This window comes from Lagopus leucura, unplaced genomic scaffold (genome assembly GCF_019238085.1).
Source record: "Lagopus leucura isolate 7727_CA_CO unplaced genomic scaffold, USGS_WTPT01 Super-Scaffold_100064, whole genome shotgun sequence".
Lineage (NCBI taxonomy): Eukaryota > Metazoa > Chordata > Aves > Galliformes > Phasianidae > Lagopus > Lagopus leucura.
In genome coordinates this window covers 1-27043 of record NW_024962308.1, presented here as the reverse complement: position 1 = coordinate 27043, position 27043 = coordinate 1, and the positions used below count along the sequence as shown (strand labels likewise).

Genomic DNA, 27043 nt, shown 5'->3' with positions numbered 1-27043 from the left:
GTCATACTTTGCCCATGGTAATAAATTCCATTCATGATGCAGTTCTAGTTTCAGTTTTGATGATAAAACAGAAGTGTCTGCAGTGGTCTGTTGCAGCGGAGCGTTCTCAAGGCTGGGATTGCTGTTCTCTGTACACTGCCTTCCTTCTCTATGTGCTCACTAGTGAGTTTCTAACCTTAAGTATATTACTAAAAATGTTGAAAGCATTCTTGCCCTTAAAGTGAGCAAGGTAGCAAGCTGAGGAGCAGACTTGGGGTCACATTTTCATTGCAGTAATGGTTTCAAGGCTCTTGCTTGCTTCTATCAATACTGTAAAATAAAAATCTTTTGCAAGAGAAAAACTTCAGTGCATTTTTTTTCTCTTTGTTATTTCTGAAATGCTGGCTACCACACTTGAAGTGAAACAATATGAGTAAGTGACAAATACACAAAGGTTTTTCTGGAGAGAGCAAGGTCTGATGTGGAGGGTTGAACTATTAAATCAGCCAGTTGAATGAAGTTCCCATTACTTCATTCTACATTGCAGAGTTCTCCATTAGCCACATAAAGAACACTGGAACTATAAAGTAAAAATGCTATGCTGCTCTCTGCAGAAAAAAATGGCCTGTAGAAATAATGGACAGTGAGGGGAGGGGTGGGAGGAACTCAGAAGAGCTCTGTGCAGACAGTAGCGTACAGGTTTTGCTGAACTGCTTACATGAAATGATGTTTCAGGCTCGATCATAACTGTGTAGTCGAAGTAGTCACATGCCACACAAAACTTTCCTCCAAAGTCTCAGAAGATAGTTTGATGCTACATTGTGATGGCCAAGTGCAGGTTCAAGAAGTGAAAAGTCTCACAGTAGCTTTCTCACCTTCAGTTGCTTTGTAGCATGAATTGATTTTGCATGGTTTGTTAGACTTACCGTGGTTGTTGGCATCGAGGAGTAAGTGCAGCTGTTCTGCTGAAACACCTGCAGCCTGTTCTCTGCATTATCCATGCATATGACGGGGAGGTCAGCACCAGAATGACAATCTTGTCTCATTTCCATAAGAACTTTATCTAACTTATTTTTTCTTTTTTTCTGGGCTCAGATTTACAGAAGTGCAGGAAAACAGGCTTTTGGTTTTCTTTATTTTTGTCCAAATTAATTTCCAAAGGAAACGCTGCATTTGTGAAAACGAGGAGTAAGCATGGAAGCTATGGGTAAGTTTTCCTGAAACAGCACATCAGTTTTGCAAGTCTGAGCAAGGTGTATTCCAAAATGTCTAATTGAAATCTTCCCCTTTGGTAGAGCTGTTCACAATTTGGTCACATGTCCTATGTTTGTACTTCCCAAGGGCGTCTCTCCTCACCCCTCATTTGTTTGAGTAGAAGCCCAAGCTTTTTGTTTATTGACTGGAGAAGTGTACCAACCAGAGCAACTCCTGCACACCAATCTCTTCCAGAGAAGCATCCGATTTGAGGAAGGATAACTGTGAGAAGTTCAGAATTATCATTTCAAAGAAATGAATCTCAGAACTTGCTCACAGCTGTTCTTAGTTCCTGTTGATGGCAATCAGAGCTAAGTTTTATTTTGTCATTAATATATCATTATAATGCTCTCCTGTTGTTTTTTTTAAAATAATTTATTTTCTGATTTTGGGAAGAAACTAATGTTCCTGAAATGTTCCTGAAAAACTTTATAGGATATTGCATATTATGCCTTGTCTCAACCTTGGTTATTTTCTAAGTCTCAGTCCCCAAAGTATCTCAGTCAGAAGAAAACTGACTTGGTTGTGTAAGGCTGTTAGTGACCTCTGCAGACTGACCTCCTCTCTCCTGTATCTGCAAATCTCGGCTCTTTCCCTAATCCCTGAATCTGCTCCACAAAGCCCTGCTGCAAATTCTCACCCTGCACACTGTCTCAGCTCAGCTAATGGTGGTGTTTCCCTCTATTGGGAACATCCCGGTTCTTCCCCAGCTCTCCCCACCTCCTGCCCTCTTCCCAACCCAGCTCAGCCCAGCAGCCCAGTGGCAGTGCCCACTGCTGGGTATGCAATGCCACCACAGCCCAGAAGCTCTGAAGGCACAGCAGCTGTTAGGCTGGGGCTGTGGCCTGGGGAAACAGAGGTCAGTGAAGCTCCAGGCCCAGAAGACCCCCAGCACAGACTGCCTGTGCCAGTGCCATCCTCTTCTCAGCCTAGCACAAGAGTCCTGGCCCAGCACAGCCTGCCCCCAGCAAATGCCTGCAGAAATAGCTTTCTCTTTCTCACCTGTCCCTCCCTGAAGGCACAGAAATGCTCTCTTGCTCTTCTCCTGAGCCATCCCTGCTCCTGGAGAGCCTTGTCCAGGGCAGCTTGTCCATGCTGGCCTGGCTGGCTGCTCCTGGTTCCCTCCCCGTGTTCCCCACAAGGCCCTGATCTGGTGGTACTACTCTGCAGTGATGGATCTGTGGTGACCCTGCCCAGGTTATGCTGCTCAGGGTGGGCAGCAGACACAGATGGATGGAGATCTCTGCTGCCTCTTGCCATCTAATCTAATCTAATCTAATCTAATCTAATCTAATCTTGCATCTAGTGCTAAAGGCTCTGCAGCCAAGGACAGTGCTTGGCAGGAGCATGGGGTGCCTCTAATGTCACAGAGGGCACTTGAGTGCTGAACCAGATCTGACCCACAGGGCTTCAAAAAGTCTGTACTGGATCACGCTCCAGATAAGTCAACAAATATTTGTTGTCTGCTTGAACAAGTGCCACTGAGAAGGGAGCCCTGGGTCCAGTGACTGGTCACTAGCAGATCACTGTGGGACTGTAAGCCTGTGTACTTCAGCCCATGGAGAGCCCCAGACAGCAAAAGAGCAGAGAGCAGCTCCTTGTGTGCATTGCTGACACCAGCTTTGAAAGAGGCCTGGATTCTGGCTCTGCCCTGAGCAGGCCTTTAGTTAGGTATGCTACTGTAGAGACAGCAGGACTGCTATCAAGTAAATTGAGAACTGAAGACTAACAGGAATGGAGAGGCACAATAGGAGAGCAAGGAAGTGAAGGGAGAGCAGTGCTCAAAAGACCACATTCAGCTGCTGCTCATGGCCATGGTTTCAGGAAAGCAACAGCCCCAACTCAAAGGCAGCAGAGAGGAAGAGCCCAGCCAGCATTGAGGGGCAGACCACAGGGGCACCAGGTCTGCTGCTCCATGTGGCAGATGGTTTCCTGGCTCCTTGAAACTCTCCCACATATGCGGGTTGCTCAAGAGGACAAGGGAGACATGGGAGCTGAGACAAAAGAATTTCTGCTGGCTTCTTCATTGTGTTCATCTGCACAGGAAGCCTGGTTCTGCAGGTACACAAGATCATAGAATTATAGAATCATAGGATGTTTAGGGTTGGAAGAGACCTTAAAGGTAGTGTAGCTCAAACTACATCAGGTTACCCAGGGCCCCATCCAACCTGACCCCAAACTTCTCCAGGGGTGGGACATCCAGGCCTCTGGTTGTTTTTGTAGAGAGGGACAATCATCTCCCTCGTCCTGCTGGTCACCCCTCTGTTGATGCAGCCCAGATGAGTTGGCCTTCAGGGCTACAAGCACGCACTGCTGGCTCACATCCAGCTTTTCATCCACCAGAACTCTGGCAGACAGAAGTCCTTCTCAGTAGGGTTGCTCTCAGTGAAATCTCTCAATCTGCACATATCTCTACGTTTGCCCCAGCCCAAGGCAACACATTGCACTTGAACTTTTTGAACTTTGTTAGGACCGCAGAGTCCTAGTTTTCAAGTTGGACTTGTAATGACATGACTAGGTAAAAAAAATGAACAGATAGGAGGCTAAGAATTTGAATATAAAAGTATTTAAATCTTAATCCAAGTATGAGGAAATAGTAATGAAAGTAAAAAGATTGTTCTAATAATTTTGGATACACCATGGAATTCCTCTGAATTTCCTCACTGTGTTTTTGAGCTCCTGGTTCCTCATACTGTAGATGAGGGGGTTCACTGCTGGAGGCACCACTGAGTACAGAACTGCAGCCAACAGGTCAAGAGATGGGGATGAAATGGAGGGGGGTTTGAGATAGGCGAACATGAGAGTGCTGACAAAGAGCAAGACAGCCAGGTGAAAGGCATGTGGAGAAGGGTCTGTGCCGTCCCTGCTCTGAGGGCATCCTCAGCACGGCCCTGAAGATCTGCAGATAGGACAGCACAATGAAAGCAAAGCACACAAAGATTAAACAAAGGCTAAAATCAATAATCCCAGCTTCCCTGACATTGTCTGACTCTGAGCAGGAGGGCTTGAGGATCTGGGCGATTTCACAGAACTGGCATTGCTTTTACAGAATGGTATTGAGAATGTATTGGCTGTGTGCAACAGAGCATAAAGAAACCCACTGCCCCAGGCAGCTGCAGCCATGGTGGCAACAAGCTCTGCTGCCCAGCAGGATGTTGTAGTGCAGGGGCTTGCAGATGGAAACGTAGTGGTCGTAGGCCATGACAGTGAGAAGGAAGTATTCTGCATCAAAAAAGAATAGTAAAAAAAAGACTTGTGCAGCACATTCAGCAAAGGAGATGTCCCTGGAGTCCCAAAGGGCATTGGCCATTGCTTTGGGGAGAGTGGTGGAGATGCAGCCCAGGTTCAGGAGGGCGAGGTTGAGGAGGAGGAAGTGCATGGGGTGTGCACGTGGTGGTCGCAGGCTACGGCTGTGCTGATGAGGCCGTTGCCAGGAGGGCGGCCAGGCAGATGCCCAGCAAGAGCCAGAAATGCAGGAGCTGCAGCTGCTGCGTGTCTGCAAGCACCAGGAGGAGAAACTCATTGATGGAGCTGCTGTTGGACAACTGCTGCTGCTGGGCTTGGAGACCTGTACAAGGAGGATAAGACAAAGAGGTGTTAGGATTGGATTTAGGAGAGTTAATCCCCAACCAGACCTGTTGGCACATGGAGCTGCCCAAGTATCTGAAGGGGAATTTTGAATCCCTGCACTGAATTAGTCAGATTCTATCCAGCTGCCCTGCGGGGATATTCCCTGCTTGTCAAAATGAGAAATGAAACTGACATATAGAATCACAGAATGGTTTGGGATGGAAGGGACCTTGGAGATCACCTCGTTCCAACCCCTCTGCTGCAGGCAGGGACACTTCCTTCTAGACCAGGCTGCTCACAGCCCCATCCAGCCTGGCCTGGAGCGCTTCCAGACAGACGCATCTATAACCTCACTGGGCAACCTGCGCCAGTGTCTCACCACCCTCACAGGAAAGATTTTATTCCTAATATCTAGTTTAAGTCTAACTCACCCAGTTTAAAGCTATGTCCCCTTGTCCTGTCACTACGTGCCCTTATAAGAAGTCCCACCTCAGGTTTCCTATAGGCCCCTTCAGGATCTGCAGCTCCCACATCTGTGAATGGCAGGAGGAGGAACTGGAAGGAGGAAGGTGTTGTTGGACATTTGTTTAGCTGGGGCCAGTTCAAGGAGAAAAAGACAGGCTAGGCTTGGTGATGGAGCTACCATTGTACATTTCTACATAGTTTTCTGATGAAAATGATATATAAAGTTTAAACAGCTTTATCTGAAGAAAACTTTGCAAACCTTACAGCAACCCCCCACACAGAGCCTTAAACTTTTCAGGAGAAACTTTCTGCAGCTGTCTGACTTGATCTCTGGCTGGTGCTGAGAGTGCCATTGGGAACAGACGCTGCTGCAGGTTTCAGAGGAGCCCTTCCTCTCACGCAGCAGAAGGGAAAGAGGAACGTGGGGGGAAACTCAGATTCACTCTGCTTATAACATCACTGAGTTTTTCTGTGCCATTTCTTTCAACTCATCCAACTGCAGAGAAGAGCTAAGGGGATTTTATTTGGTTTATTTTATTACAGCTGTCCCCATAACTCTCAGAAGAGGTGTTGGGTAGCTGAAAGCCATGTGGACTCCAAGGGAAATCCTATGGGTTCCAGGAGGCAAGCTGACTGTCCCCTGGTGAAGAGTGAGGAGAGCAGTTCTGTCCATCCACCCTGTTCCCAGCTGTGCTGTGTCACACCTCTGTGAGTTGCAGGATGGTCACGCTCAGGTGTTACCTTGTTCTGGGTGCAGCAGAGACTCTGGGTCAATGTGCAGTGTAAAGAATCGTCCTTTCCTCAAGATGTCTGAGCAGCACCTCAGCTCTTCCCTCCTAGCCAGGAATACAGAGGCCTCATTTCTGTCTGCACACAGAGAGCCATCCAGCAGCATCTACATGGCCTTAGCACTGAGGTGTGTCCTTTGTGGGTCACCTAGGCAACACAAAGATCTAGTGAGAAAGCTGCGTACTTCTGGAGAGCAGCACACAGCCCCGAAAGATGCCCCATAGACACTGCTGCATACCCTAAAGCTGGGGTGTCCCTGTATCCCAGCTCCTTACACTGCAGTATCAGGAGGACACTTGGTCATTGTTCCTTCAGGCACCGCTGCACAGCAGGACCACTGGGCTGGTGTCTGAATGATGACCAAATCCTCCCCTCCTCCCCTACTGCTTTAGTCGGTCCAAAGTGGATCACAGTGACATGCCACAGGGTTCCTGTCAAGGGAAGAGGGGCACACACAGACAGAGTGTGGGAGCTTCTCTTCTGGGCTCTGGCTGCTGTGCTGGTGATGCTTGCCTGAGACCCTATGGCTTGGGGGAGTGGGAGAGACCAGGGAAGAGCTGCTCCAGAGAAAGCATCTGCATGGCAGGGCGCAGCCAGGAGGTGCCAGAATCCCCCTCCCATGGCAGTTCCTTCCCACAGCCTGTGCATCTCTGCTGCCTGCAGCTGTCCCTGATGGGAGCTGCTTCTCTGTTCCCACATTTCCTGCCTACCTGTGCTCACAGATCCCACCCTGCACTGCCTGGAGCAGGGAATCACTGACTTGGAGCAGGATCTCCTCCTTTGTGATGGAAAAATGATGGGAACACTCCCAGAAGATCCTATAAGCAGTGGGATATGCTAACTTCAGGTGATCTCTCAACGTATTGCATCTGCCTTGCCTTCAGCCAAACTTACTGTGTGAAGAGCACTGAGGAGTTCTTCCACACAGCCTTTAACACCTCTTTCCTTCCCTGCTCTCCCTGTGCCAGCTGCAGGCCAGTCCCCAGCTCTTGGTGCAGAAGAGCTGCTCTTGGACATAGCTGTCTGTCTGCAGCACTGCTGTTTGCCAGCAGCTCCCTGCTTCTCAGAAAGCACAGCCCAGCTCAGCAGCAGAGGTACAGCCCGAGGCATCACTTTCTATGCCCCAAACCAACCTCCCTGGAGATGTCCCTGAGGCTCCAGGGCTCACAGCTCCTGAAAAGCAGCAGGGCCCCTCCTGGAGAGCTCACTTTGAAGCAAGCTGAAGGAATCGTTACCGACTCTCTCTAGCACTGCACAGACTCCCGCTGCAGGAATTGCCCTCCCAGGGTGTGCTGGTGGTATGCAGGAGGTGCCGTGTTCCCCTCTGGAATCCCTTGCCCATTGTCAGGCAGCACGCCGGGGCAATGTCAGGCAGCAATCTCTTCCCTGTGCAGCGCAGGGATCTGCCTGATTCATTGTGGGCATCTCTGCTCTCATCAGTAGTTTGGAGCTGGAGAGGGATTCAGCTGCCCCTGCTGTGTACCTCACAGACACAGGAGCTGGATTCCTCTTGCCTCAGCTCAGTGTGCACAGAATGAATGTTACCTTCTTGTCTGAGCTGCTGTGCTAATTAATAGGCTGCTATGAACAATGTTAACTCCATCCCAGTCAAACCCCATACAATTGTGTTTGGTCAGAGTAGATGTGGCTGACCTGATCTGAGTGCAGGGAAGTGGGGAAAGAACAAAGGGCAGTGAGCAAATGAAATTGAAAAGATAGAAAAGGAAAATTCTTACTTTCTTAAGGGGAATAAATCACCAAGAATGCAGACCAGCACTGGGTCTAGAGAAATTACTGATCACTGTGACCCTATTATCACCTTATTGTTGCTTAGAGCAGACCGTGGTGCTGGAGACCTCCAATGCACCCCTTTGTCTAGAGTTTTAGCGAAGAGGTTAGAGAATATAACACCTAGCATCAGCCCCTGGGAAGCAAAGCAAGAATGTCCATCTGGACCTTGTGATATCAGTCATCACACTCTGAGCCTTGATATTTGGTCATTTTCAATCAATCTCACCTGCCACTTATCTAATTTATGTTGTGTCAGCTGACTAGGAGAATGCCTAAGGAATGGTGACTGGCCCTTCAGACACTTGCTTTTGCAGGTCTTAAAGATGTGACTGACATTTGCATGCTTCCAGTCTTTGGGGAACTTTCCCACTCTCTATGACATTGCAAAGAACATTGAGAGTGGCTTAACAGCAATGTCTTCCAGCTCCCTCAGCGCACATGGGTGCAGCTCACCAGAGCCCATGGATTTATAGGTGTCCTGTTTGTTTAACCTGATGATCCCTAGCAAGAGGAAATCTTCCTTGCTCTGGGCTTTCCTCTGGTCTCAGGGCCCTTGGATACCCAAAGTTCTGTCTTAGCAGAGAAGACTGAGTTGAGGGAGTGTGTATTTCAGGCTTTTCTGTTTAACTTGTTAACAAGACTCCTGTCCTGTCTTCGGTGAGACATTTTCCTACCCTTTCCTTTGCTCTTATGTATGTGTGAAGGTCTTCTGTTCACCCTTCAAGTCCCTTGCCAAATTCAACTAAAAATGGGCACTGGCTGTCTTAAGCTTCTCTCTGCATGCTTGATCTCCAGATCAAGCATTAGCAAACACCAAAACGAATGTCACCCACAATCATTCATGTTGGTCTGCATGCTGTAATAGCTCAGCTATTTCAGTATCTATCCCAGATCCTTGTGTCTACAGAAGCACTGGGTGGGTGGAGTAGGCAAGAAGGGGTTTTGCTTGCAGCCCTCAGCATCAACTTGCCTCCATCCATTCCTTTCCTTTGAGTTCTTACCGTCAGCCTGTCAGTGATGGGATGGATACTGCCTGCATGGATCTTGTGTTTTCTTCTGCGGTAGAAGCTGTCTCTTTGAGGGCAGAATATAGTTCCTCTGCTCTGTCCTTTTAGTCCCTGTGACTTTTTAACCTGTTTCATTGCATAGCTCTCTGTCGGGTGGTTAGGACGGCTAAGGTCTCTATTCTCAGAGGGCGCTAATCCTGTAATTAGAGGATGAGGGCCATGTATTTAGGAGGAGATAATCACCTATTGAACTTACCCTCTATACTGTGGGGTGCTCCTCCTCCCAGCTCCTCCTGCCAGCGCGAACTGCCGAGCAATCTGCCAGTCTCTGCATGAGACCCTGTGCACACTGCGTGAAATAACCCCTGCATCAGCATGGGAGGGGATGGTGGCTGACTGGCCCTGCGCCTTGGCAGAGAAGGACCTTAAGAACCTTAAGGACCTTGGCATCCACACGGGCAACAAGCTGACCATGAAATAGCGATGTGCTGCTTCTGCAAAGAAGAATAACAGCCTCCTGGGGGAGCAGATGAAGGGAGGTGTTTGTTCTTCTCTGCTCAGCGCTGGTAAAGCAAATTCTGCTGAACTGTGACCAGTACAGAACTGGGCACTGCAATATGAAAAGGACGTGAATTTAGTGGGGCAAGTCCTGCAAAGGCCTTTGAATTGGACTGGGGCATCCTTTATGAGAAGGGAGGCTAAGAGAGCAGTTGCTGCTCAGCCTGGAGAAGAGAAGGCTCCAAGGGGAAGTATGTCAACGTATATAAACATCTGATGGGAGGACCTGAGGGGGAGCCAGGCTCCTCCCAATTATGCTCAGCAACAGGTCAAGGGGCAGTGAGTTCCAGGTGAAACACATGAAGTCTCATGAGAGTTTTAGAAAAGCACTTGCTTACTGTGGACTGTTGACCAATAGCAGGAAAAGCACTTGTAGTAGCACAGTGTTATTTCTGATTACCAACCCTGTGCCATTATGGTACTGAACAGAATATGATGGTGACCCCAGGTATGCAGTAGCTTTCTGCTACCTTTGGGTAGTAATGATTTCAGGAATTTTCTGCCATTTATAATGTCCTAAACATATTTTTGTTATTGACCCAAAAATGAGGAATGAGAGTGTGACCCGAGACAGCCAGCACGGCTTCACCACGGTAAGGTCATGCTTGACCAATCTGGTGGCCTGCTGTGATGAAGTGGCGGCATCAGTGGACAAGGGAAAGGCGATCAATGTCATTACCTGGACTTGAGCAAGGACTTTGACACGGTCCCCCACCACATCCTTATCTCCAAATTGGAGGGATGTGGATTTGATGGGTGGACCACCCGATGGATAAGGAATTGGTTGGAAGGCTGCAGACAGGGTGGTGATCAATGGCTCTGTGTCCAGGTGGAGGCTGGCAATGAGCAGCGTCCCCCAGGGCTCTGTCTTGGGACCGGTGCTCTTTTACATCTTCATCAATGACAGCGATGACAGAATTGAGTGCACCCTCAGCAATTTGCTGATGACACCAAGCTGAGTGGTGCGGTTGACACGGTAGAAGGCAGGGATGCCATGCAGAGGGACCTCGATAGGCTGGAAAGGTGGGCCTGGGTGAACCTGATGAGGTTCAACACAGCAAAGTGCAGAGCTTGGCACTTTGGCCAGAGGAATCTCAGGCATCCTTACAGACTGGAAGGAGCTCCTGGAGAGAAACCCTTCAGAGAAGGACCTGGGGATCCTGATGATCTGAAAACACGAGCCAGCAGTGTGCTCTTGCAGCTCAGGAAGCAAATGAGATCCTGGGCTCCATCAAAAGAGAGGTGGCCAGCAGGGACAGGGAGGTGATTGTCCCCCTCTACTCTGCTCTTGTGAGGCCCCATCTGCAGCACTGTGTCCAGGTCTGGAGCCCCCAGTACAAAAAAGACAGAGAGCTGTTGGAGAGGGTCCAGAGGAGAGCCATGAAGATAATCTGGGGACTGGAACAGCTCCCTGTGAAGACAGAATGAGGGAGCTGGGCTTGTTTAGTCTGGAGGAAAGAAGGCTGTGGGGTGACCTCATTGCAGCCTTTCAGTGCCTAAAGGGAGCCTACAAACAGGAGGGGAATCAACTCTTTGAAAGGATAGATAACTGCAGGATAAGGGGAAATGCTATTAAGTTGAAGGAGGGAAGATTTAGAGATTAGTAGATGCCCCATCCCTGGAGGTGTTCAAGGCCAGGCTGGATGGGGCCCTGGGCAGCCTGGTCTGGTATTGAATGTGGAGGTTGGTGGCCCTGCATGTGGCAGGGGGGTTGGAGTTTCATGATCCTTGAGGTCCCTTCCAACCCTGGCCATTCTGTGATTCTGCAGAAGAGAAGGCACAGAGATCTGCTGCAGCTTGTCAACATTACATGCAAATCACTACAAAACATAGAGCAAAGATGTTCCAGTACCTCGTGGTGCACTTCATCACATCAGTGTGTCTCAGCTCCAAGTACGAGTAAAGAAAACTGTAGCTACATTTACACTTCACAGCTTTGAAGGTCTAGCAACAAATGTAATGACCTCAATCTTGTGTGCATGTGGGCTTTTGTTTTTCCAGCTGCATTTGAGAATGAGAATTCAGCTTCTTCTTACAGAAATGTAGATTCTCAAAGGTACAATTTACCTTTATCTGCTACGGATTATGTCTAGGGAAAACTGTTATTATTGCTTCATATTTTTTCTGTTTCCTTGGAACAGGATAATATGGATCTTGGTGACCTGTATGGGAAATGCTGAGTCACGGCCTGAACCTCTGATTAATCACCTGAGGTGAGCCATGAGTCAGCCAGAGGAGCACAGGTGAAGGCAATTCAGGCTCCACCCCTCCTAGACCTATTTAAGAGCTGGCTACCAGAGGGGAAGGATCTCTTCTGGAGATCACCTCTCTTCGTGTCTTCTGGTGAGCTCAACCAAAGGGTAAGCTCTTCTACTTATTCTCTTTTGTGATCGTTGTCTGCTTTGCCTTACTCTCTTGATTATATTGTGATTATAACATCTTGATATCTATTGATTATACACAATTATATTGTGGTTATAACATCTTGGTTATACAGTGACCTGATGTTTTCACTCTGCTACCTTCCAACAGCTGGCAGACTAAGTATTGCAATAATAAAAGCAAGAAATTTAAAGGCAGTGGATATCACAGGAGCATCAGGTAAGAATTTATTTAATGCTCAGCGTGGATTAGTGTCCCATTTCCCTCCCAAGTCACAGAACTCCAGTACTGTCAATTACCAGAATGTTATTTGAAAAGAAGCGACTTTACACTGCAAGCTTTTAAGTCACCTTAGGAATTTCTGAGAAATAAATAGTGTTCATTCTGGTTTAACCAACAGTTTAAAATAATCTCCTCTCTATAAGAGAACAACACTATTACTTCTAAAGCAACCATGATTCAAAACAAGAGTTGGTGAAGTTGGTTTCATATTAGAGACTGGATCATACAGTAGATTGTTATGGCACAGAGGCAAACTGACCCTCGACAGTCTTCAAGAGACACCAAAGCAATTCTGCTGCTGTTGGCATATGGACAGAACAGTCATCCCAAACTCCTTTCAACAACAGTTTCAAAATTGGCTAATGAAAGCAAGAAAAACTAAATTAAATAAGAGCTCATAGATTCATTTTTCATACTAGAACTCCAAAAAAGGATCTACAATGAGTTAACTTGCCTTGCCTTTCTTTTTCACTGCATCCATAATTATAATTCTCTTGAGAAACATAAACTGCAATTTCTTACACTTGGAATTATATTTAACCAGACATCAATACTGTGTACAATGCTGTCATCTTCTGTCTGACCGATATATTTGTAAAAGTAACTACATTGCTGTAAATACACTGATACACAGGCTGATGTATAAAACAGCCACAGTTCAGTGGATAATTTAATACTCTTTCAGAAGTCAGTACACAAAGAAAAACTTATTGAAGTGGAATTGTTCATTATAGGATTTCAAACAGGTAAAGCTTTCCAATGCCCACTGCCTCCCAGTCATTCCATGGTAATAAAGAAGCTTGAATTCCAGATGCAAGTGACTGCCAATTGCACACAAGAACACTGCCTTTACTTTCCATCTATGTTTTCATAAAAACAACAAAAGAAAACCAACATTGTTCTTATGATTCACACAGATCCCTACATGAAGGTTTCTCTAATGTGTGAAGGAAGGCGACTAAAGAAAAGAAAAACTTCCACCAAGAAGAATGCCCTTAATCCTGTTTACAATGAAGCCGCAGCCTTTGACGTCCCTCCAGAAAATGCTGACCAAATTAACTTGTTGATAGCTGTGATGGATTATGACCAGTGAGATACCTGTAGCTGCAAAATGACATCATCTCAAAATCTAGTACAGTAGTTTGTAGTTTTGCATCCAGGAATGAAGTTATCCTTTTTCTCGCAATGTAAGGGAAATCAAATATTTTCTCACATTGAGTCCGGTGGAAGGCTAAAATGTCTCATTGTCAGGCAGAATTTCCTTTCTAAATTTTAAAATGCAGATTTGCATCCATAACAACCATAACTAAGCTGCACGAGTTTACCAGAACAGAAATAACTGAGCATACAATCAGCTCACACACCGATTTTCTGCTTATGAGCAGCTGCACTAACCCCTTGGACACATGCCTCAGTTTATAAAATTAGGCTCAGTTTACTTGTAACTAGTTACAGAAAACAAATAACATTTTACATTTCTCATACAACATTACAATAAATGCATCTAGAAACACAGTGTTTGCTACCGCGGATAATATACTAAATTGTTTTGATTTGTGGAAAATTCAAAGAGCAAACCCTTGTAATTTGTACTTTATTATATTATACTTTATTATATATATCTAAAAAATCATGATTATTGCCTCTATGAAATATGCAAATGGTACAATTTGAAAGCTAATGCTTTATGAAAAGCATATTATGGAATTTTCACAGTGTGGGTCACAACAATGTCACTGCAGTACGTCAAGTAGGCAACGATGCAGAAAGTCTGGGTTGTGACAACTGGAGTGAAATGCTCTCACATCCTCGGAAGCCCATTGCCCACTGGCATCCTCTTGCAGAGGTAAGAATTTTTTCTTGCTTTCCCATTGCTATAACTGGTAAAATCTTAGTATGTGGCATTAGAAATAGGATGAAATTTTACAAAAAAAAAAAAAAAAAACAAGATCCACAAGCATACACTAAATCCTTTCAATTCATGGGAACAGAAAGTAATTACTGTATTTGATAAATACACAAAAGCCACATACATGGTACAGTGGATAAAGCCTTCAGATTTTATTTTGTTTGTTTGGGTTGGGGTTTTTTTGGTTGTTTTTGTTCTGTTTTTCAGACATAGGATTGGGTAACTTTCAATTATAATTGATGTAAAGAAGTGGGCTTCCTAAGGTTTACCAATACCTATTGTTTTACTGTTTAAAAACCTAATCTCACCTCTTCCATTACTTTACTATTGTAAGACTACATCATCTAGCAAATCTCAAGGAATGTCTAACTATCCTGGAAAAAAAAAAAAAAAAAAAAAAAAAAAAAGGTTTAAGTTTCTCTGGAGATTTGAGGCATCAATAAGAAGCCACGCAATTAGAAAAAAAATTTCAAGGTTCCTATGGTTTTTGTTTTGTTTCTTGTCTTCAGGGCCTATTCAGCAGAAATGTTATGCAGGTCTTCTGTGCTTGGACGGCTGCCGAAGGGGCTTCCTCACCCTTCTAACCTATTCAGCAGGAATTTGGCATTCCTCTGAACTCTTTCTCAGCCATATCCTCAGAGCTATTCCACAGAGTCCAGCGGGGTAAAGATGTCCTTTTAATCCCTCTGTTTAATCCTCTCCCTTCCCAACACAGGAAATGCTAATCTTGATTCATGAGACACAAAACTTCAGTGTTCTAACTAAATTGCTTCCTAAGAGTTCCCATGGTTCATTTTTATTGTTACTCTCACTGTTAAAGTTGGGCAATAATCCCAGCCAGGAGAAGCTCCTGTATTTATGGACAGTCACAACTGTCTGCTGAAAGAAAAGAAAGCAATATCACGTTAAGCCGTGTGAATGCCTAATAAGCACCTGCTATGCAGAGTCAGGCAGCTGACAGACACTTTCTGGAGTGTAGACTTGTTACTAGAATGCAACTAAGGAATTGGTTGCAAGCACCAGCAATAGGTTGTTCCATAAGTCAAATGTCACACAACAGGAAGATGCCACAAAATGGCAAAAATACCCCAGCCTTGTCTGTCTCCAAAATCAATTTCTGGTTCCTGGGGACAACAGAAGCACATTTTCAACAGGGAGACCTTCGATCACTCCCCGCCCATTGCAGCAGGGCAGCACTGTGCTTGTGAGAGAATGGTGATCCCAGCAGACATGGCTGTGAAGGAAGATAAAGCTACGTCTGGAGTCCAGGTTTTTGTGCCCTCATTGAAAAGTTAGCTCCTGGCCAAAGTGCCAACAACTGAAATACCCACCTGGGCATTTGGGAGTTGAGTTTAGGAAAACATCACTGAGCTCTTAGCTGTAGCCAAACCCTGATAGGAACAGACCAAGGGAACACATGAGGAGCACTGTAACAGTTGGTATGTCCTAGAAAATGAAAAGTGTCTCTTAGCAGAAGTTGGCTACATCCTTAAATCAAACTTGTCTTCCCTCTTTGATAAGGTTTATTGCAGCCAGAGCCCACAATCAGGTTTTGACAGCTCTTCCCTTTTTTGCAGGCATCCTGTTCTTTTCATACATGCCTTGCTAACTTCTTTAGATTTCATTGCTGTGAATTGCTTCTCATGCCACTGTGCTAAAGAGAGACTAATTTTTTTTTCCCTTCCCAGGAATCAAGTGGGAGAGGGCATCCAGCGCCCCCAGGCTGTGCAGAGAAATGCATACACAGCATATCAGGTTGGTTCCTGAATCAGGATTAGGCTCATCGAGAGCTCTGGAACCTCTGTGGCCACAACCATAGGACCCTGAATACTGCTGAATAGAACCCTCAGTCTTCCACTGTGTGAGGAGCTATTGGTTTCCAGTAGTGCAATATTATCCACTTGTAGCATTAGTTCTGCACCTGACACTATTGCTGCTGATAGTTTTTTGCATGGTCATAAGCATTACCCAAATTCAAGTCAAATGTTTTGCTCATTAGAATAACCCAGGTTTTACAAGCAACATGACAGCAGTGAAAACAACAGATATTGGAATCAGCTTCACATATGATTATTGTATTTGCAAAGGAAAAAAGAAGTGCAGTATTGTAAATGTAAAGCTATGTAAATAATTTTTTCCCAAGAATGATTGTCAGCAGACTTTTTTGATGGTGAGCTGTATCTTTCATCTCCATGTCTCCTTTCAGCTTACATGAAAACAAGACTAATTCACTCCTTTGCAGATATGTTTCAAATCCTTCAAAGCTGTAAGAAGTTCTGTTGGGTGAGAACAAGATACATAGTGTTTGCAATGACAGTGTGTTCTTTCAGAAAGAAGATAAGGGTCTGTGTAGTGTGGAGACTGGGAGCCCTCGGTGTTATCAGATGATTTTCCAGTCACTGCTTCTTCACTGTGTCCATAACACTGTGAAGGGTTGGAAGAACCTCACAGGTGGCTTCCTTCCATCATACACACAAGCACACACACACACATCATTTTAAGATGCCACTCCAAACCTATATAATGTCTGTGAAGGCTATTATTTGTAGTAGAACCAACATTGACAGGGCTACCTTCAATGGCTGCACATTATAAATACTAATGAATTCTGACTACTTAAAAAAAAAAATAAAAGCAAAGCACTGAATTCTTTCACATAATGAACTCTAGGTCCTGGAACAACAGTCCCCTGGATAAGTTTTGCTCATTATTTATCTATGCATAGGGTTAACTCTTAATTTTTTCATAGAGGGACTTTGAATCAAGTTTTTACATCAATATCTTTACCTTAAAAGGGCAAATGCAAATTATGTGTGTATTATACAATCCAGTTGCCTGCTAAACACAAGTAGGTAGCCCTTGTCTTTGTATATACTGTTCAGGCAAGTTTATGCATATGAACATTCTTTTGCATCTCGTATGGGTTAAATGCTTACCATTCATTTCAGTTTCTAATTGAGCTAAATGACACACGTGTTTTTTTAAAAAAAAAAAAAAAAAAAAAAAAAAAAAGAGAGAGAGAGAAAATATTTGAAATTCTTATTTAAAGAAAGTTTTATAACTTGTTATTTGAGGATCTTCCAGAAAGCCAGAATTGTTAACAGGTAGAAACACAGCCGAATGGTTGCAGAAGATCTTGGATCTGTTCTAAATGTGTAGTGTGGCTGTAAAGCAGAAGTATTACAAGTATAGCTGTTATTAAAAAATAATAATAAAATCTCATGCTATGCTATGAAGAATTTAGCTATCACATACAAGGACACTCCTGGCAAACTCAACAACTCTTCAAAGCCTGCCCAAGCAAAATTCCAGATTGGTAACAGGTCCTGTCCAGTACAAAAAAATACAAAGTAGCCCTAGCAAGTGCATTTCAGTACATGTTCAAGTGAAGCCTTATGTCAGCAGACCGTGATACAACGCAGTGCTCCTAACTGTTCATGCATGATCTTCACTTCAGGCAAAATTCTGCATCCTTTACTCAGGCACAGCTCCCAGGAGCCAATATGGGGAGAGAAGCACAAAGGAGGAGGACCTTTTCCTTGCAAGTGGAGATCTTTGATTTCCTGGACACATCAGCATAGATGCAATCCCACTTGGGACACAAAGCAGGCAGCTGCATGCTTTCCCATGCTCTTACCAGGGCAATGTTGTGAACTAGCTTCTGTAAGAATGAAGAGACCTATGCAGCTGGTTCATTTTGCCTCCATGGAACACAGCAGAAATCTTTCTCAGATTTGCCTCAAGTGACTCAAAAGGGCATCAGCAGAAAAGTAGTGTCATTATAATGTTAATGTTTTTTATTTTATTATCATACTCAGTTTATTTAATGCTCAAGGGGCTGGCATCAAGAGAATGATTTTGAAAACAGTTTGAAATATTTCAATTACAAAGAAAAGAAAAATCTTATTTTTTATTTTTTAAATTTTCCTAATTCTTGCTCTCTGACTCATGACTTACAAGCTGTTACACAGGCTATGGCATTACTTTGTGCTTTATAAAAATACCTGTCTTTTCATAGCAGTGCATAAGTGGAACAGTAGTTGTTTTCTGTGCTTCTCCCTCTTCACCTTTTGGCTCAACTTGATCTATGCTACTCCCTAGACCTTCAGTATTCCCATGTCATGGTTCTGGTGAGCCAGGTGATAGCAATATTGGACATAACAGCGCATCTACTGCTACAACACCAGTCGGAAATGCAGTACTGTGATCCCACTACTGATCACTCTCTTCTTTTCTGAACTATAATCCCCAGTGGTGAATTAGTAGAACAGCTCATAAGAATAACTCCAAGCCTCCAAGCTTCATTTGTTTTATTTCCTGTGAAGACAGTTATGCTATATCACAAGTATTAGTAAAACAAAAAGGGAAATCCCCTAGAAATGCATCTCAGCGAGATTTTAATCCCACTTTACTCATTCACAATATTCTATTAAACTCTCAGTTTTTCATAAGAAGCCACAACTTCAGATAGAGTTCTTGTGAAAAAAAGTGAGAGCATTCCAAGGTTCTGATACTGAAGCCGACTACAACGGGCTGCCACGTGAAATTCCAGGGCTAAGACACTCACAAGCACAACCCTTCTGCAGCTGAATGTTGAAATTCCTTTATTTTCGCTGATGTCACAAGGTATTAAAAGCATTTGAGGGTTTTGTGCGTCATTTTCTCCTGTAATGAATCCTGGCCATCTACCAACCATACATGAATCACAACCTGCAGAAGCAGGGACTAGAAGAAAAAAAAGCAAGCATAAAGAAAAGATCCACCTCCCATACTATTCCTGCAGTCAGCACACCTCAGCGTTCCATACCAGCTGACACACAAGACAGCAAACGTTACACAGGAGGGCAATGCAGCTACCAGTAGCAGAACTAGTGCAATAAGCAAAGGGCACCAGAAAAAGAATGAAAAGAAAGATTACCTGAGTTTAACCTATTTTTGGTTTGAGGAGTAGTTGATATGTTTTCTCACTTTTTAAACTCCAACCATTATACAAAGCTGTATCAACACTTAGCACCTAAAGGCAAATTCACAATTTTATCACCTGGTAATGTTAGAGCATTAAGGGGACTTATTTGCTATTAAAAAGTAGTAATAATAATAAAACTCCTAAAAGCTCTCTTTATTCTCTTCTAGTCTAAAAAGAACAAATGATAAAGGGAAAGGGAGAAAGAGGACTGGAAATTTACTTGAAGAATCTTTTTGACCCACTTAGAAATCTATAATATTAAATTACTGCTAATGCATTTTGGGTTTATCTGAACAGAAAGAACTAAAAAAAAAAAAAAAACACACAGTAGGTGACTCAGCATGAAGTGTTATCAATAAAATGTTTTCTTGCTCTTAGAACAATGCATTTAAAAATATTTACATCTCAGTATCAATCGAGAAAACAATGGCTTCCTTGTTCCAAAAGAAAAAAAAGCACATACAGAAGGTAATCCACCACATTGTAGAATTTAACATAAGCCTCCATGCTGAGGAAAATAGGAGCAGGGCAGACTCTGCAACAACTTCACTTTGATACTTGCTGTAAGTACTGGAAAGCCTTGATTGCAACCATAATTCTGTTCTAAAGTGACAGCCTTATGATTCACGAATCAAGCTATGCAAGGTGCGAATTACTCTGTAAGAGCACAGCACACTCAGCTGAGCTGCTTTTAGAGCCACCATCCAATACAGCGAGTTGTGCAAGGAACTCCGGCTGAAGTCCTCCAGAGTCCCAAAAGGACCTGGCCTCCTTGCAGGGCCATGAAATGCACAAGTCCAGATGGCAGAAAGAGACACTGCTCAGGAAAGGTGTCACCAGGACCTACTGCACTGCTGGCTCAGCACAGCACACGTGGTACTGAAAGGAAGGTGACATGAGAACTTGTAAGCAGCCGGGTTGGTTGTCTTGTCTGGATTTTCAGTTAGTCTTTCCAATGCTCACTTAGACATTGTCAAACTGGACTGTTTTACTCAGTTGCATGCAGGCCAGCTGTCATTTTTAACGCCCCTTGCAAAGGTGTGTGAAGAGAGCTGTGTTGTTCTCATGTTTCAAAATCACTAGTGACATGCTTTGCTTCTACTGGCAAATGCCCAAAGGATGGTTAGAAATAGTTTCCTGAATGGCATTTTACCTGGGTATAAAATAGCAAAGGTTTATTCACCTCTCTTTTTGAAATAGTTCTTCTCCAGAATACCTGGTATTTGTTGGACTTCATCAGATACTGAGTGTAGAGGCACTTGGGAATAGGGAGGCCTGGGCTCCTTGCTATAATAAATACATCTCAACGGGAAATAAAAAAGCTTCAGAAAAAGTCAATGAGAAAGGACATCTCAGTGAGAAGCTTCTTGTCTAAACTAGAAGACATGGGGTATGAATGGAGTTCTCCCACATATATACTCCATTGAGTAATTTGTTAGTGGGAAGAGGACGGCAGATTGCTTCCGACAAGAGTTTTCTGAGAACAAGAGGAAGAAGCATCCCACTGAGCACAGCAGGTTGTGAAAAGACAGTTGCTATAATTCTTAATTTTTTTATCAATTTCACCTCAGGTGAACTTTCTGATCCACTGAAAATATTTGCTTTCTAAATTGATCTTCCTGTGAAACTCAGTCTTGTAGTAAAGTTTGATAGAATGTAGCTGGCACAGACCAGTGCCCAGAGCCTATGTGCACACAATTCTGAGTCCATAGGGAGATATGCAAGACAAAGAAAGTGTACATTTCCACAAAGGAACTGGAAGAATCTGTAGAATTCAGCGTAGATATCTGCTGTAAGGAAAAATGATGCAAGTCTGAGGTGACTCATGAATGAGGTGGTGGAGAAGGGAAGTGGAGAGCAAGGTTGTCCATGCAGTTACTTGTCCAGACCTCCTTAGGAGACAGCCTGGGAAAACTATAAAATGAAGAAAGCTTCAATCACTTCTTAGATTAACAAAAAAAGTAATTAAAAAAACCTTAAATGTGATTAACTCTTTTTTTTTTTTTTAATTATCCTAGGAAGTTTTCTCTTCATCTACAACCTTGAAACCATAACAATTAACTGGACAAGTCTGGATAACTTGAAGGAAATGCTTGTTAGGTCTTTCTGCACTGTAATGAGCCCCACTGCATGTTTGCAGAGTCCGTTAACTTCAGATACTGAGAGGAGGCTGATGTAACCACACAATGAAGGAAATGCTGAAGTGTCTTTGAGTATCAACTGGCTCCCGTGGGGGCCATTACTGACAAAAGCTCCTGAAGGTCTTTTTTGAGCAGGTAATTAGAGATCATGATTACAAGTAGGCAAAGGCCCCATGCAATGACTTTAATGTTGAGAAGAGCCCTCGGCTGATGTGATGAGACAGAATGGCTTAGCCATAGCTCCAGATCTTGGGAAGGGAGGTCCTCACATAAGGTCCAGAGCTCCTCCATGGTCAGTGGGAAGTATGGTCTGTAATGTTCTGTGAAGGAGAATGATATGACACCTCCTGGTCACCCTATGGGGTTGCAAGGCCCCAGTGTCATGACAGCATGTCCGCTCACGAGCCTCGGTAGTAGACACTACTACCATAGCCAAGTGGACAAAGACCTTGGTTCTGTAGGAGCCTTGTGGCCTTGCCAATGCTGTTTGCCATCTCCAGCAGAGGCTGTTCACCTAGAGTGCCCTCCATGTGCTCAGGAGTGCAGAGGGATGCACTGTCCTGCAGCCAGCAGCAGAGGCCAGGAATGGCGCTGCCTGCTGAGCACGGGCAGGAATGTCCCAGGGAGAAGGGCAGCAGGGCACTGGGTTTGCTGTGCTCCTCCGAGGGACAGAGCTGTCACAGGAGTGCTGCAGCTCAGCGGAACAGACAGCACAGAACTGCAGGCTCCATCATGCTGTTGGTGTCTTCCTGGTTGTCCTGAGAATCAGTGTGGTCTCAGCTGCCAAGCATCAGACTGAGCTCTCCATGTCACTGGCCAAAGGCATGAGGGCTGCAACAAAAAACAGAGCAGAGATAAAACAACCAGCAGGGGAACTCTGCAGACCCATGCCAGCGCCATGTGTTTCTGTTCTAGGTGAGGCAGGACAAATGGATCTGATGAAGCTGCTGATCAAGAAAACTCCAAATGCATTAGAAGCACAAAATCATCTCTCTCTAAGGATTTTATGGTTCTATGATTTTTTTGTTACTTTTTTTTTCTAAACAAATTCCCTTATGCTGATTTCCTCAAGTACAAGGACCACCCGTAGCCGGATCTTTTCTTTAATGAGCAGACCTCAAAACTTAATTCTGAAAACCTTTAGTTGAAGAGCTGAAACATAGCCATCAGTGACAGGGTCATTTTTGATTAAAAAGACAGGCATTTATTTGCATGCAGTACTAAATGTTTCTCACAGCTCGCTGGGATTCTGTAGAAACTCAATCAGATCTAGAAGAGTTCAGCCTTTTTAACTTTGAGATATGCTGTAGGGATTTTTTTTAGAGCATAGAAATTTCATTAACACGAGCAAATAGAAAAAAATACATTTTTACGAATGTAGACCACACGTGTGAACATTATTTTGCTCTATCTTTCTGTGCATCATGTTTTCCTCTATGTGTCCAGAAATATTTTCGTGTACATGATGCTGGTATTCTAACAAGTTACTTTCAGAGCAACCTGCTCTTCTGCCAGGTTTTAAGGATCGTATATGTTCACGTAAGTAATGCTGAGTCCCTCGCTAATGCAATAAAATAAAGAACAATAGAAGAGCTACTGGAATGCCCTGCGAGGCCTGAGGTGATTATGCAGTGAGCACAGAACTGCTCAGAATCCTGAAAACTCACACCCAAATCCTTCCATCCTTCCTCCTCTCTCAGTACCTCTCAGTAGGTACTTTGATCATGGCAATATCCTTGCAACAACAAATCAAGCTGGTGTGTCTTTTCTAACTCATTCTTTTTAAATGATTTGCCCTTTTGCCTCACATTTCCCTTGTGCTGGGGGTGAAATGCTACTTCTCCTTGTTGCATGATGTCAGCATCACATTGGGGGAGAACTGGGATGAAACCTGGGTCTGGTTCTGAGAAAAGATACTGCTTCATCAGGTAGAGTAACAGGAAGCTGCTCTTGGATGCACCGATGAAGTAACAGCTCACAAACCTTCTCATTTTTTTCTTTTTTATGTAGGCTCACTTTGTCCTCTCCCTCTGTAATCAGAATGATATACTGTATGCTCCGAGTTTTTCATAAATTCTGTTTAAAATGATTTCTCTCAGCTTCTAAGAAACTGTAGAATTTCATTTTAAGAGTACATCTCATCTACTGGGTAACCCAAAAACTGATCATTCCAACACTAAGGAGAAATGAATCAGACAAATTCAAAAGCGCTAAAATTCTTACTTCTCTGCAAATAATACCAAGTAGCTGTATATTTACCCACTGGATTCAGAGATTTGGTTCCTTCCTTTTTTCCTAGACAGAGCATGACTTTTGACTTTTTTTTGCAACAATTTTTATGCTGTTTATCAAATCATTCTATTCCATTTGTCGGCAATCCTGAACTTGTTTCTCAGCACCCTCCGTGGTGAAATGGTGGCCTATCAGCCACCTTAGACTGAAGATGATAGGTGAGATTAAATTCTTAAATTTCAGTCAAAGCTTTATTTTCATGGAGAGAAAAGTCATTAGACAAAGACCTGATTCATCCCTTCTCGCCTGCCTTTTCCTAACATGGCATCTGAGCAGCTAAGGTTCCTGTAGTTTTTGGAAACTAGAAATGGAGAAATGTAACTGACACATTTCTAAAGGTCTTCACTGAACATTTGATAGGATTGAAGAATCACAGGAGGTGAGACGATACATTCCCTGTTTCCGGAAGTAAAGTTATATGCAAAAAAATCAACTCTTGTCTGCATCACTAGGGAACAATTCGATTTCTGATTATAAAAGCATTTTTTTCCTTTTTTTTTTTGTTCTTTTTTTTTTTCCCCTTGAGATTTGGATAGATGCACTAACTCAAACGAACCACCTTAGAACTGCCGGTGTTTTTTGGTGTCATGGGTTATTCTTAGATAGAAGCCCGTGACGGGGGGGCACAGCCCCGGGAAGAAGAGGGAAAAAGGGTACGAATGGTTTGTCGCCAGCCGTCCGGCCCCGGGCTGCGTGCGCTCCGGGAGAGGGGGAAGGGCAGAGAGCTGGCACGACGGCAGCGATCTGAGGAAGGGTAATTTACTGAATCTAACTAAATCAAACAAAACGAGAGAGACAGGACTCAAAAAGTGAGAGTTAAATCGCGATAGTGCGATGAAAGCACGCGCTTTCTCCGCGGCGAGCTGAGACGTTGAGCCAGGCCGGACGGAGAGGGGCAGACCTCCGGGTCCCGACCGCAGCTCCCCGCCACTTTCTCTGCCCTCCACGTCCTCCGGGGATGCCGCCCCCTCCCTTCCCATCAGGACACTCAAAGAGTCCACAAAAGGCAGCAAAAGGAACCAGAACATTCACTCGTTAACTCCCGCTGGTCCACGTGATGTTCTGATGTGGAACACTGACAACAACAAACAAATCACGAAACCACAACATCTGGGTTGGCAGAGAGCACAGTGCTTCTAAGAAGGAACCGATAAGTACTGATCAGTCTGTGAACGCAAATCATTTTGTAGGCCTCAAACATTGCAGCTTTTTAGTAGATACACACTTTGAGAGTAATTATTAACATGGTTCTGTGGGAATCAAATGTTGTTTCTGCATTAGAATTGGATAATATATATATTTTTTTATCTCATGATCTCTGCTATCATAGTTCTTTTTGGGAGTCCTGATTTGCAGAATCAAACTCTCTAACCCACATAAGGTTAAAGAGCAGATACGTTTATTTCAGTGCTGCTCCACACGCCGGGTGCCAGGGGGATCGCTCCTCCTAGCTTGCACACCACAGAGTGGGGTCTCGATACATTCCTTAGCCAAGCCATACATATTCATTAGAATACGCCTGGGCTGACAAAACGGTTAGACTAAACAATAAATCTCCCTTGGGTTAGCAAAAGGTTAAACAAAGCGATGCTACTTGTGACCTCTTTTGAGTTAACATAACCAGGCGATGTTATGGACCCCTTACATCTTACCCCTTGTGTTCTTTAGCTTACCATCTCAGTCCTTCTAATTAACTTGGGGAAGATCTCTGATAGTTTACATCACTTATCCTCTAGATGAACCTTTCCAGGAACGCATGCTCTGTATGTAGGTGTATGTGTGTATATTTTGTCACACACACCGCAAAAATATCCTGCATGAGAGCAAACCAGCGAATAAGTGATGGCCTGCCCGAGGAAGCGCTAGGAGAGACATCGGAAGGCCTGGCATCATCCCTTTCCCCACCCTCCCCCCTGCTGTAAGCCTTCTGATAAGATTGTGAACCTGGAGTACCCAGCCAGTGGGGAAACAGGGGAGGGCATGCAGTTGTGCGGTGCAGGTCCATCCTATGTTCCATCAGTCCCATGCAGACCATCACCAGGTGTTGTACGTGATCTGACAGCAACACTGGAACGCTTGATGGCATTTCATTCCTTCTGGTGATCCTGAAGGCTCACAGACTCACGGGGAGAAATACAGATGTTTCAGAGGTACCAGGAGGGGAAGGTCTGCTCTCCAGGGCAAGATACAGGCTGTATTTCTATCCTGGGTCAACACTTCCACCTGTACTGGGGCACATCCTGGCCGCCTGTACCACACCTTCTGGTCTGCGGCTGCATAACGATATCAGGCACCAAAGGAGGTGTCCTGATCTGCCACAGGGACACGATGGGGGTCCCTTTAGCAATAAAGATCGGAGTGTTGACCACAATATCAGTAGGCCATGTACCTGTTACTGGAGGGACTGCTGAGCCTCCCACCTCCAATAGTCTCCCCCAAGGTGCAAGTAGGCCACACCATTTGGGTCCTACCTGCACCTTCCAGGGCCATTTTATTTTATGGGTACCCGGATCTAAACTCTCAGGGGCAGGGAGCAGAAGATTATTTTTGTTACCAATCTGGGGTCTTACCTGGTGATCAGTGCCCGTAATTTGGATCCTAAGCGGGGTGGCCCATGTCGTCTGCAACATTCTCAGGGCACTGGGTCTGCCGTCTCGAGGTCTTTCATTCAGATCCCGCAGGGTTTCATACAGCCTTTTCGTCCACCCCTGCAGGGACTGGGAGTCTGTCTTCAGGGCAGCCTTAAGAATACCGTTATAACGTTCAATGAGGCCTGCCCCTGTTGGATTATACGGCAGGTGGAAACGCCACAATGTTATTTTCTTCTGCCCAGCACTGTATCGTTGCACCATAAAATGAGTCCCTTGGTCGCTCTCGATGACTTGAGGTGTCCCGTAGGCAGACATCAGTTTAGTGAGTGCCTTGACGGTATATGCCTGGTTTGCTCTCGGTACTGGATAGGCTTGCAGTAAAAACCTGCTGCAGACACCGCTGAGGCACTCGCACTGCACGGCCGTCTTCTTCTTCCCGTGCTGCCGGACCGCTCTCTGCAGGGCTGCGCTAAGTTCCTGCTGCCGCCGCCAGAACCGCAGCTCCTGTGCTGACGGGCGGTGGAGAGGGCGCGCGGCGACAGGCATCGGCGTGGGCAGCCGGGCCGCGGCCTTCCGGGATGCGCGCGGCGATGACGCAAAGACGCCGCAACCGCGGAACGAAAGGACCCCGCGCGCGGTGCCCGCCCCGTTCCGCGGCACGACCAATGGCCGAGCGCGGCCTCTCCGCCAATGGCGGCTGCGGCCGCGGCCGCGGGGCCCCGGCGATGGTGTTGGCGGAGCTGCAGCGCTCCACCGCCCCGTGTCCTCGCCGCCGCCCGCGCCGTGCTTCGGGGACGCCGGGCGCTCAGGGGAAGGCGGCGCGGAGGCCCGTCCCTCCCGGGTCGGCACCGAGCCGTCCTGCGCAGTCGCCGTTTGGACGGGAGCCGGCTTGGAACGCGGTCGTGTCTCTGTTTGTCGCTCTGTGCGTTCGTCGATTAAACGTTTCCCGTTCGTTTCTCGGCGCTTCTGCCCGCGGTCGTTTCTTCAGCTCCGGTAACCCCCCCCCCCCCCTCCCGTGTCCGTGCCCACCGCCGGGTAAGGACGGGGCGGCGCAAACGGCCGTGTCG

At 45.3% G+C, this 27043-nt stretch overlaps 2 long non-coding RNA genes and 1 pseudogene across 3 annotated transcripts; 1 reads left to right on the top strand and 2 right to left on the bottom strand.

Annotated features, from left to right (window-relative positions):
• Window positions 1–3852: 3852 nt before the first annotated feature.
• Window positions 3853–4787, bottom strand: LOC122188509 (annotated as a pseudogene).
• Window positions 4788–11733: 6946 nt separating this feature from the next.
• On the top strand, window positions 11734–16940 carry LOC122188494. Of its 2 annotated transcripts, XR_006181587.1 has the most exons (6): window positions 11734–11773; window positions 11946–12014; window positions 12995–13264; window positions 13794–13923; window positions 14496–14649; window positions 15675–16940. It is a non-coding gene; the product is annotated as an uncharacterized LOC122188494 (long non-coding RNA). The 2 variants fall into 2 exon arrangements; XR_006181586.1 differs by having other exon boundaries at window positions 12995–13923.
• Window positions 16941–18281: 1341 nt separating this feature from the next.
• LOC122188493 lies at window positions 18282–25997 on the bottom strand. Its single transcript, XR_006181585.1, has 2 exons — window positions 25956–25997; window positions 18282–21924 (listed from the first exon to the last, which is right to left on the bottom strand). It is a non-coding gene; the product is annotated as an uncharacterized LOC122188493 (long non-coding RNA).
• Between the last annotated feature and the right edge of the window lie 1046 nt (window positions 25998–27043).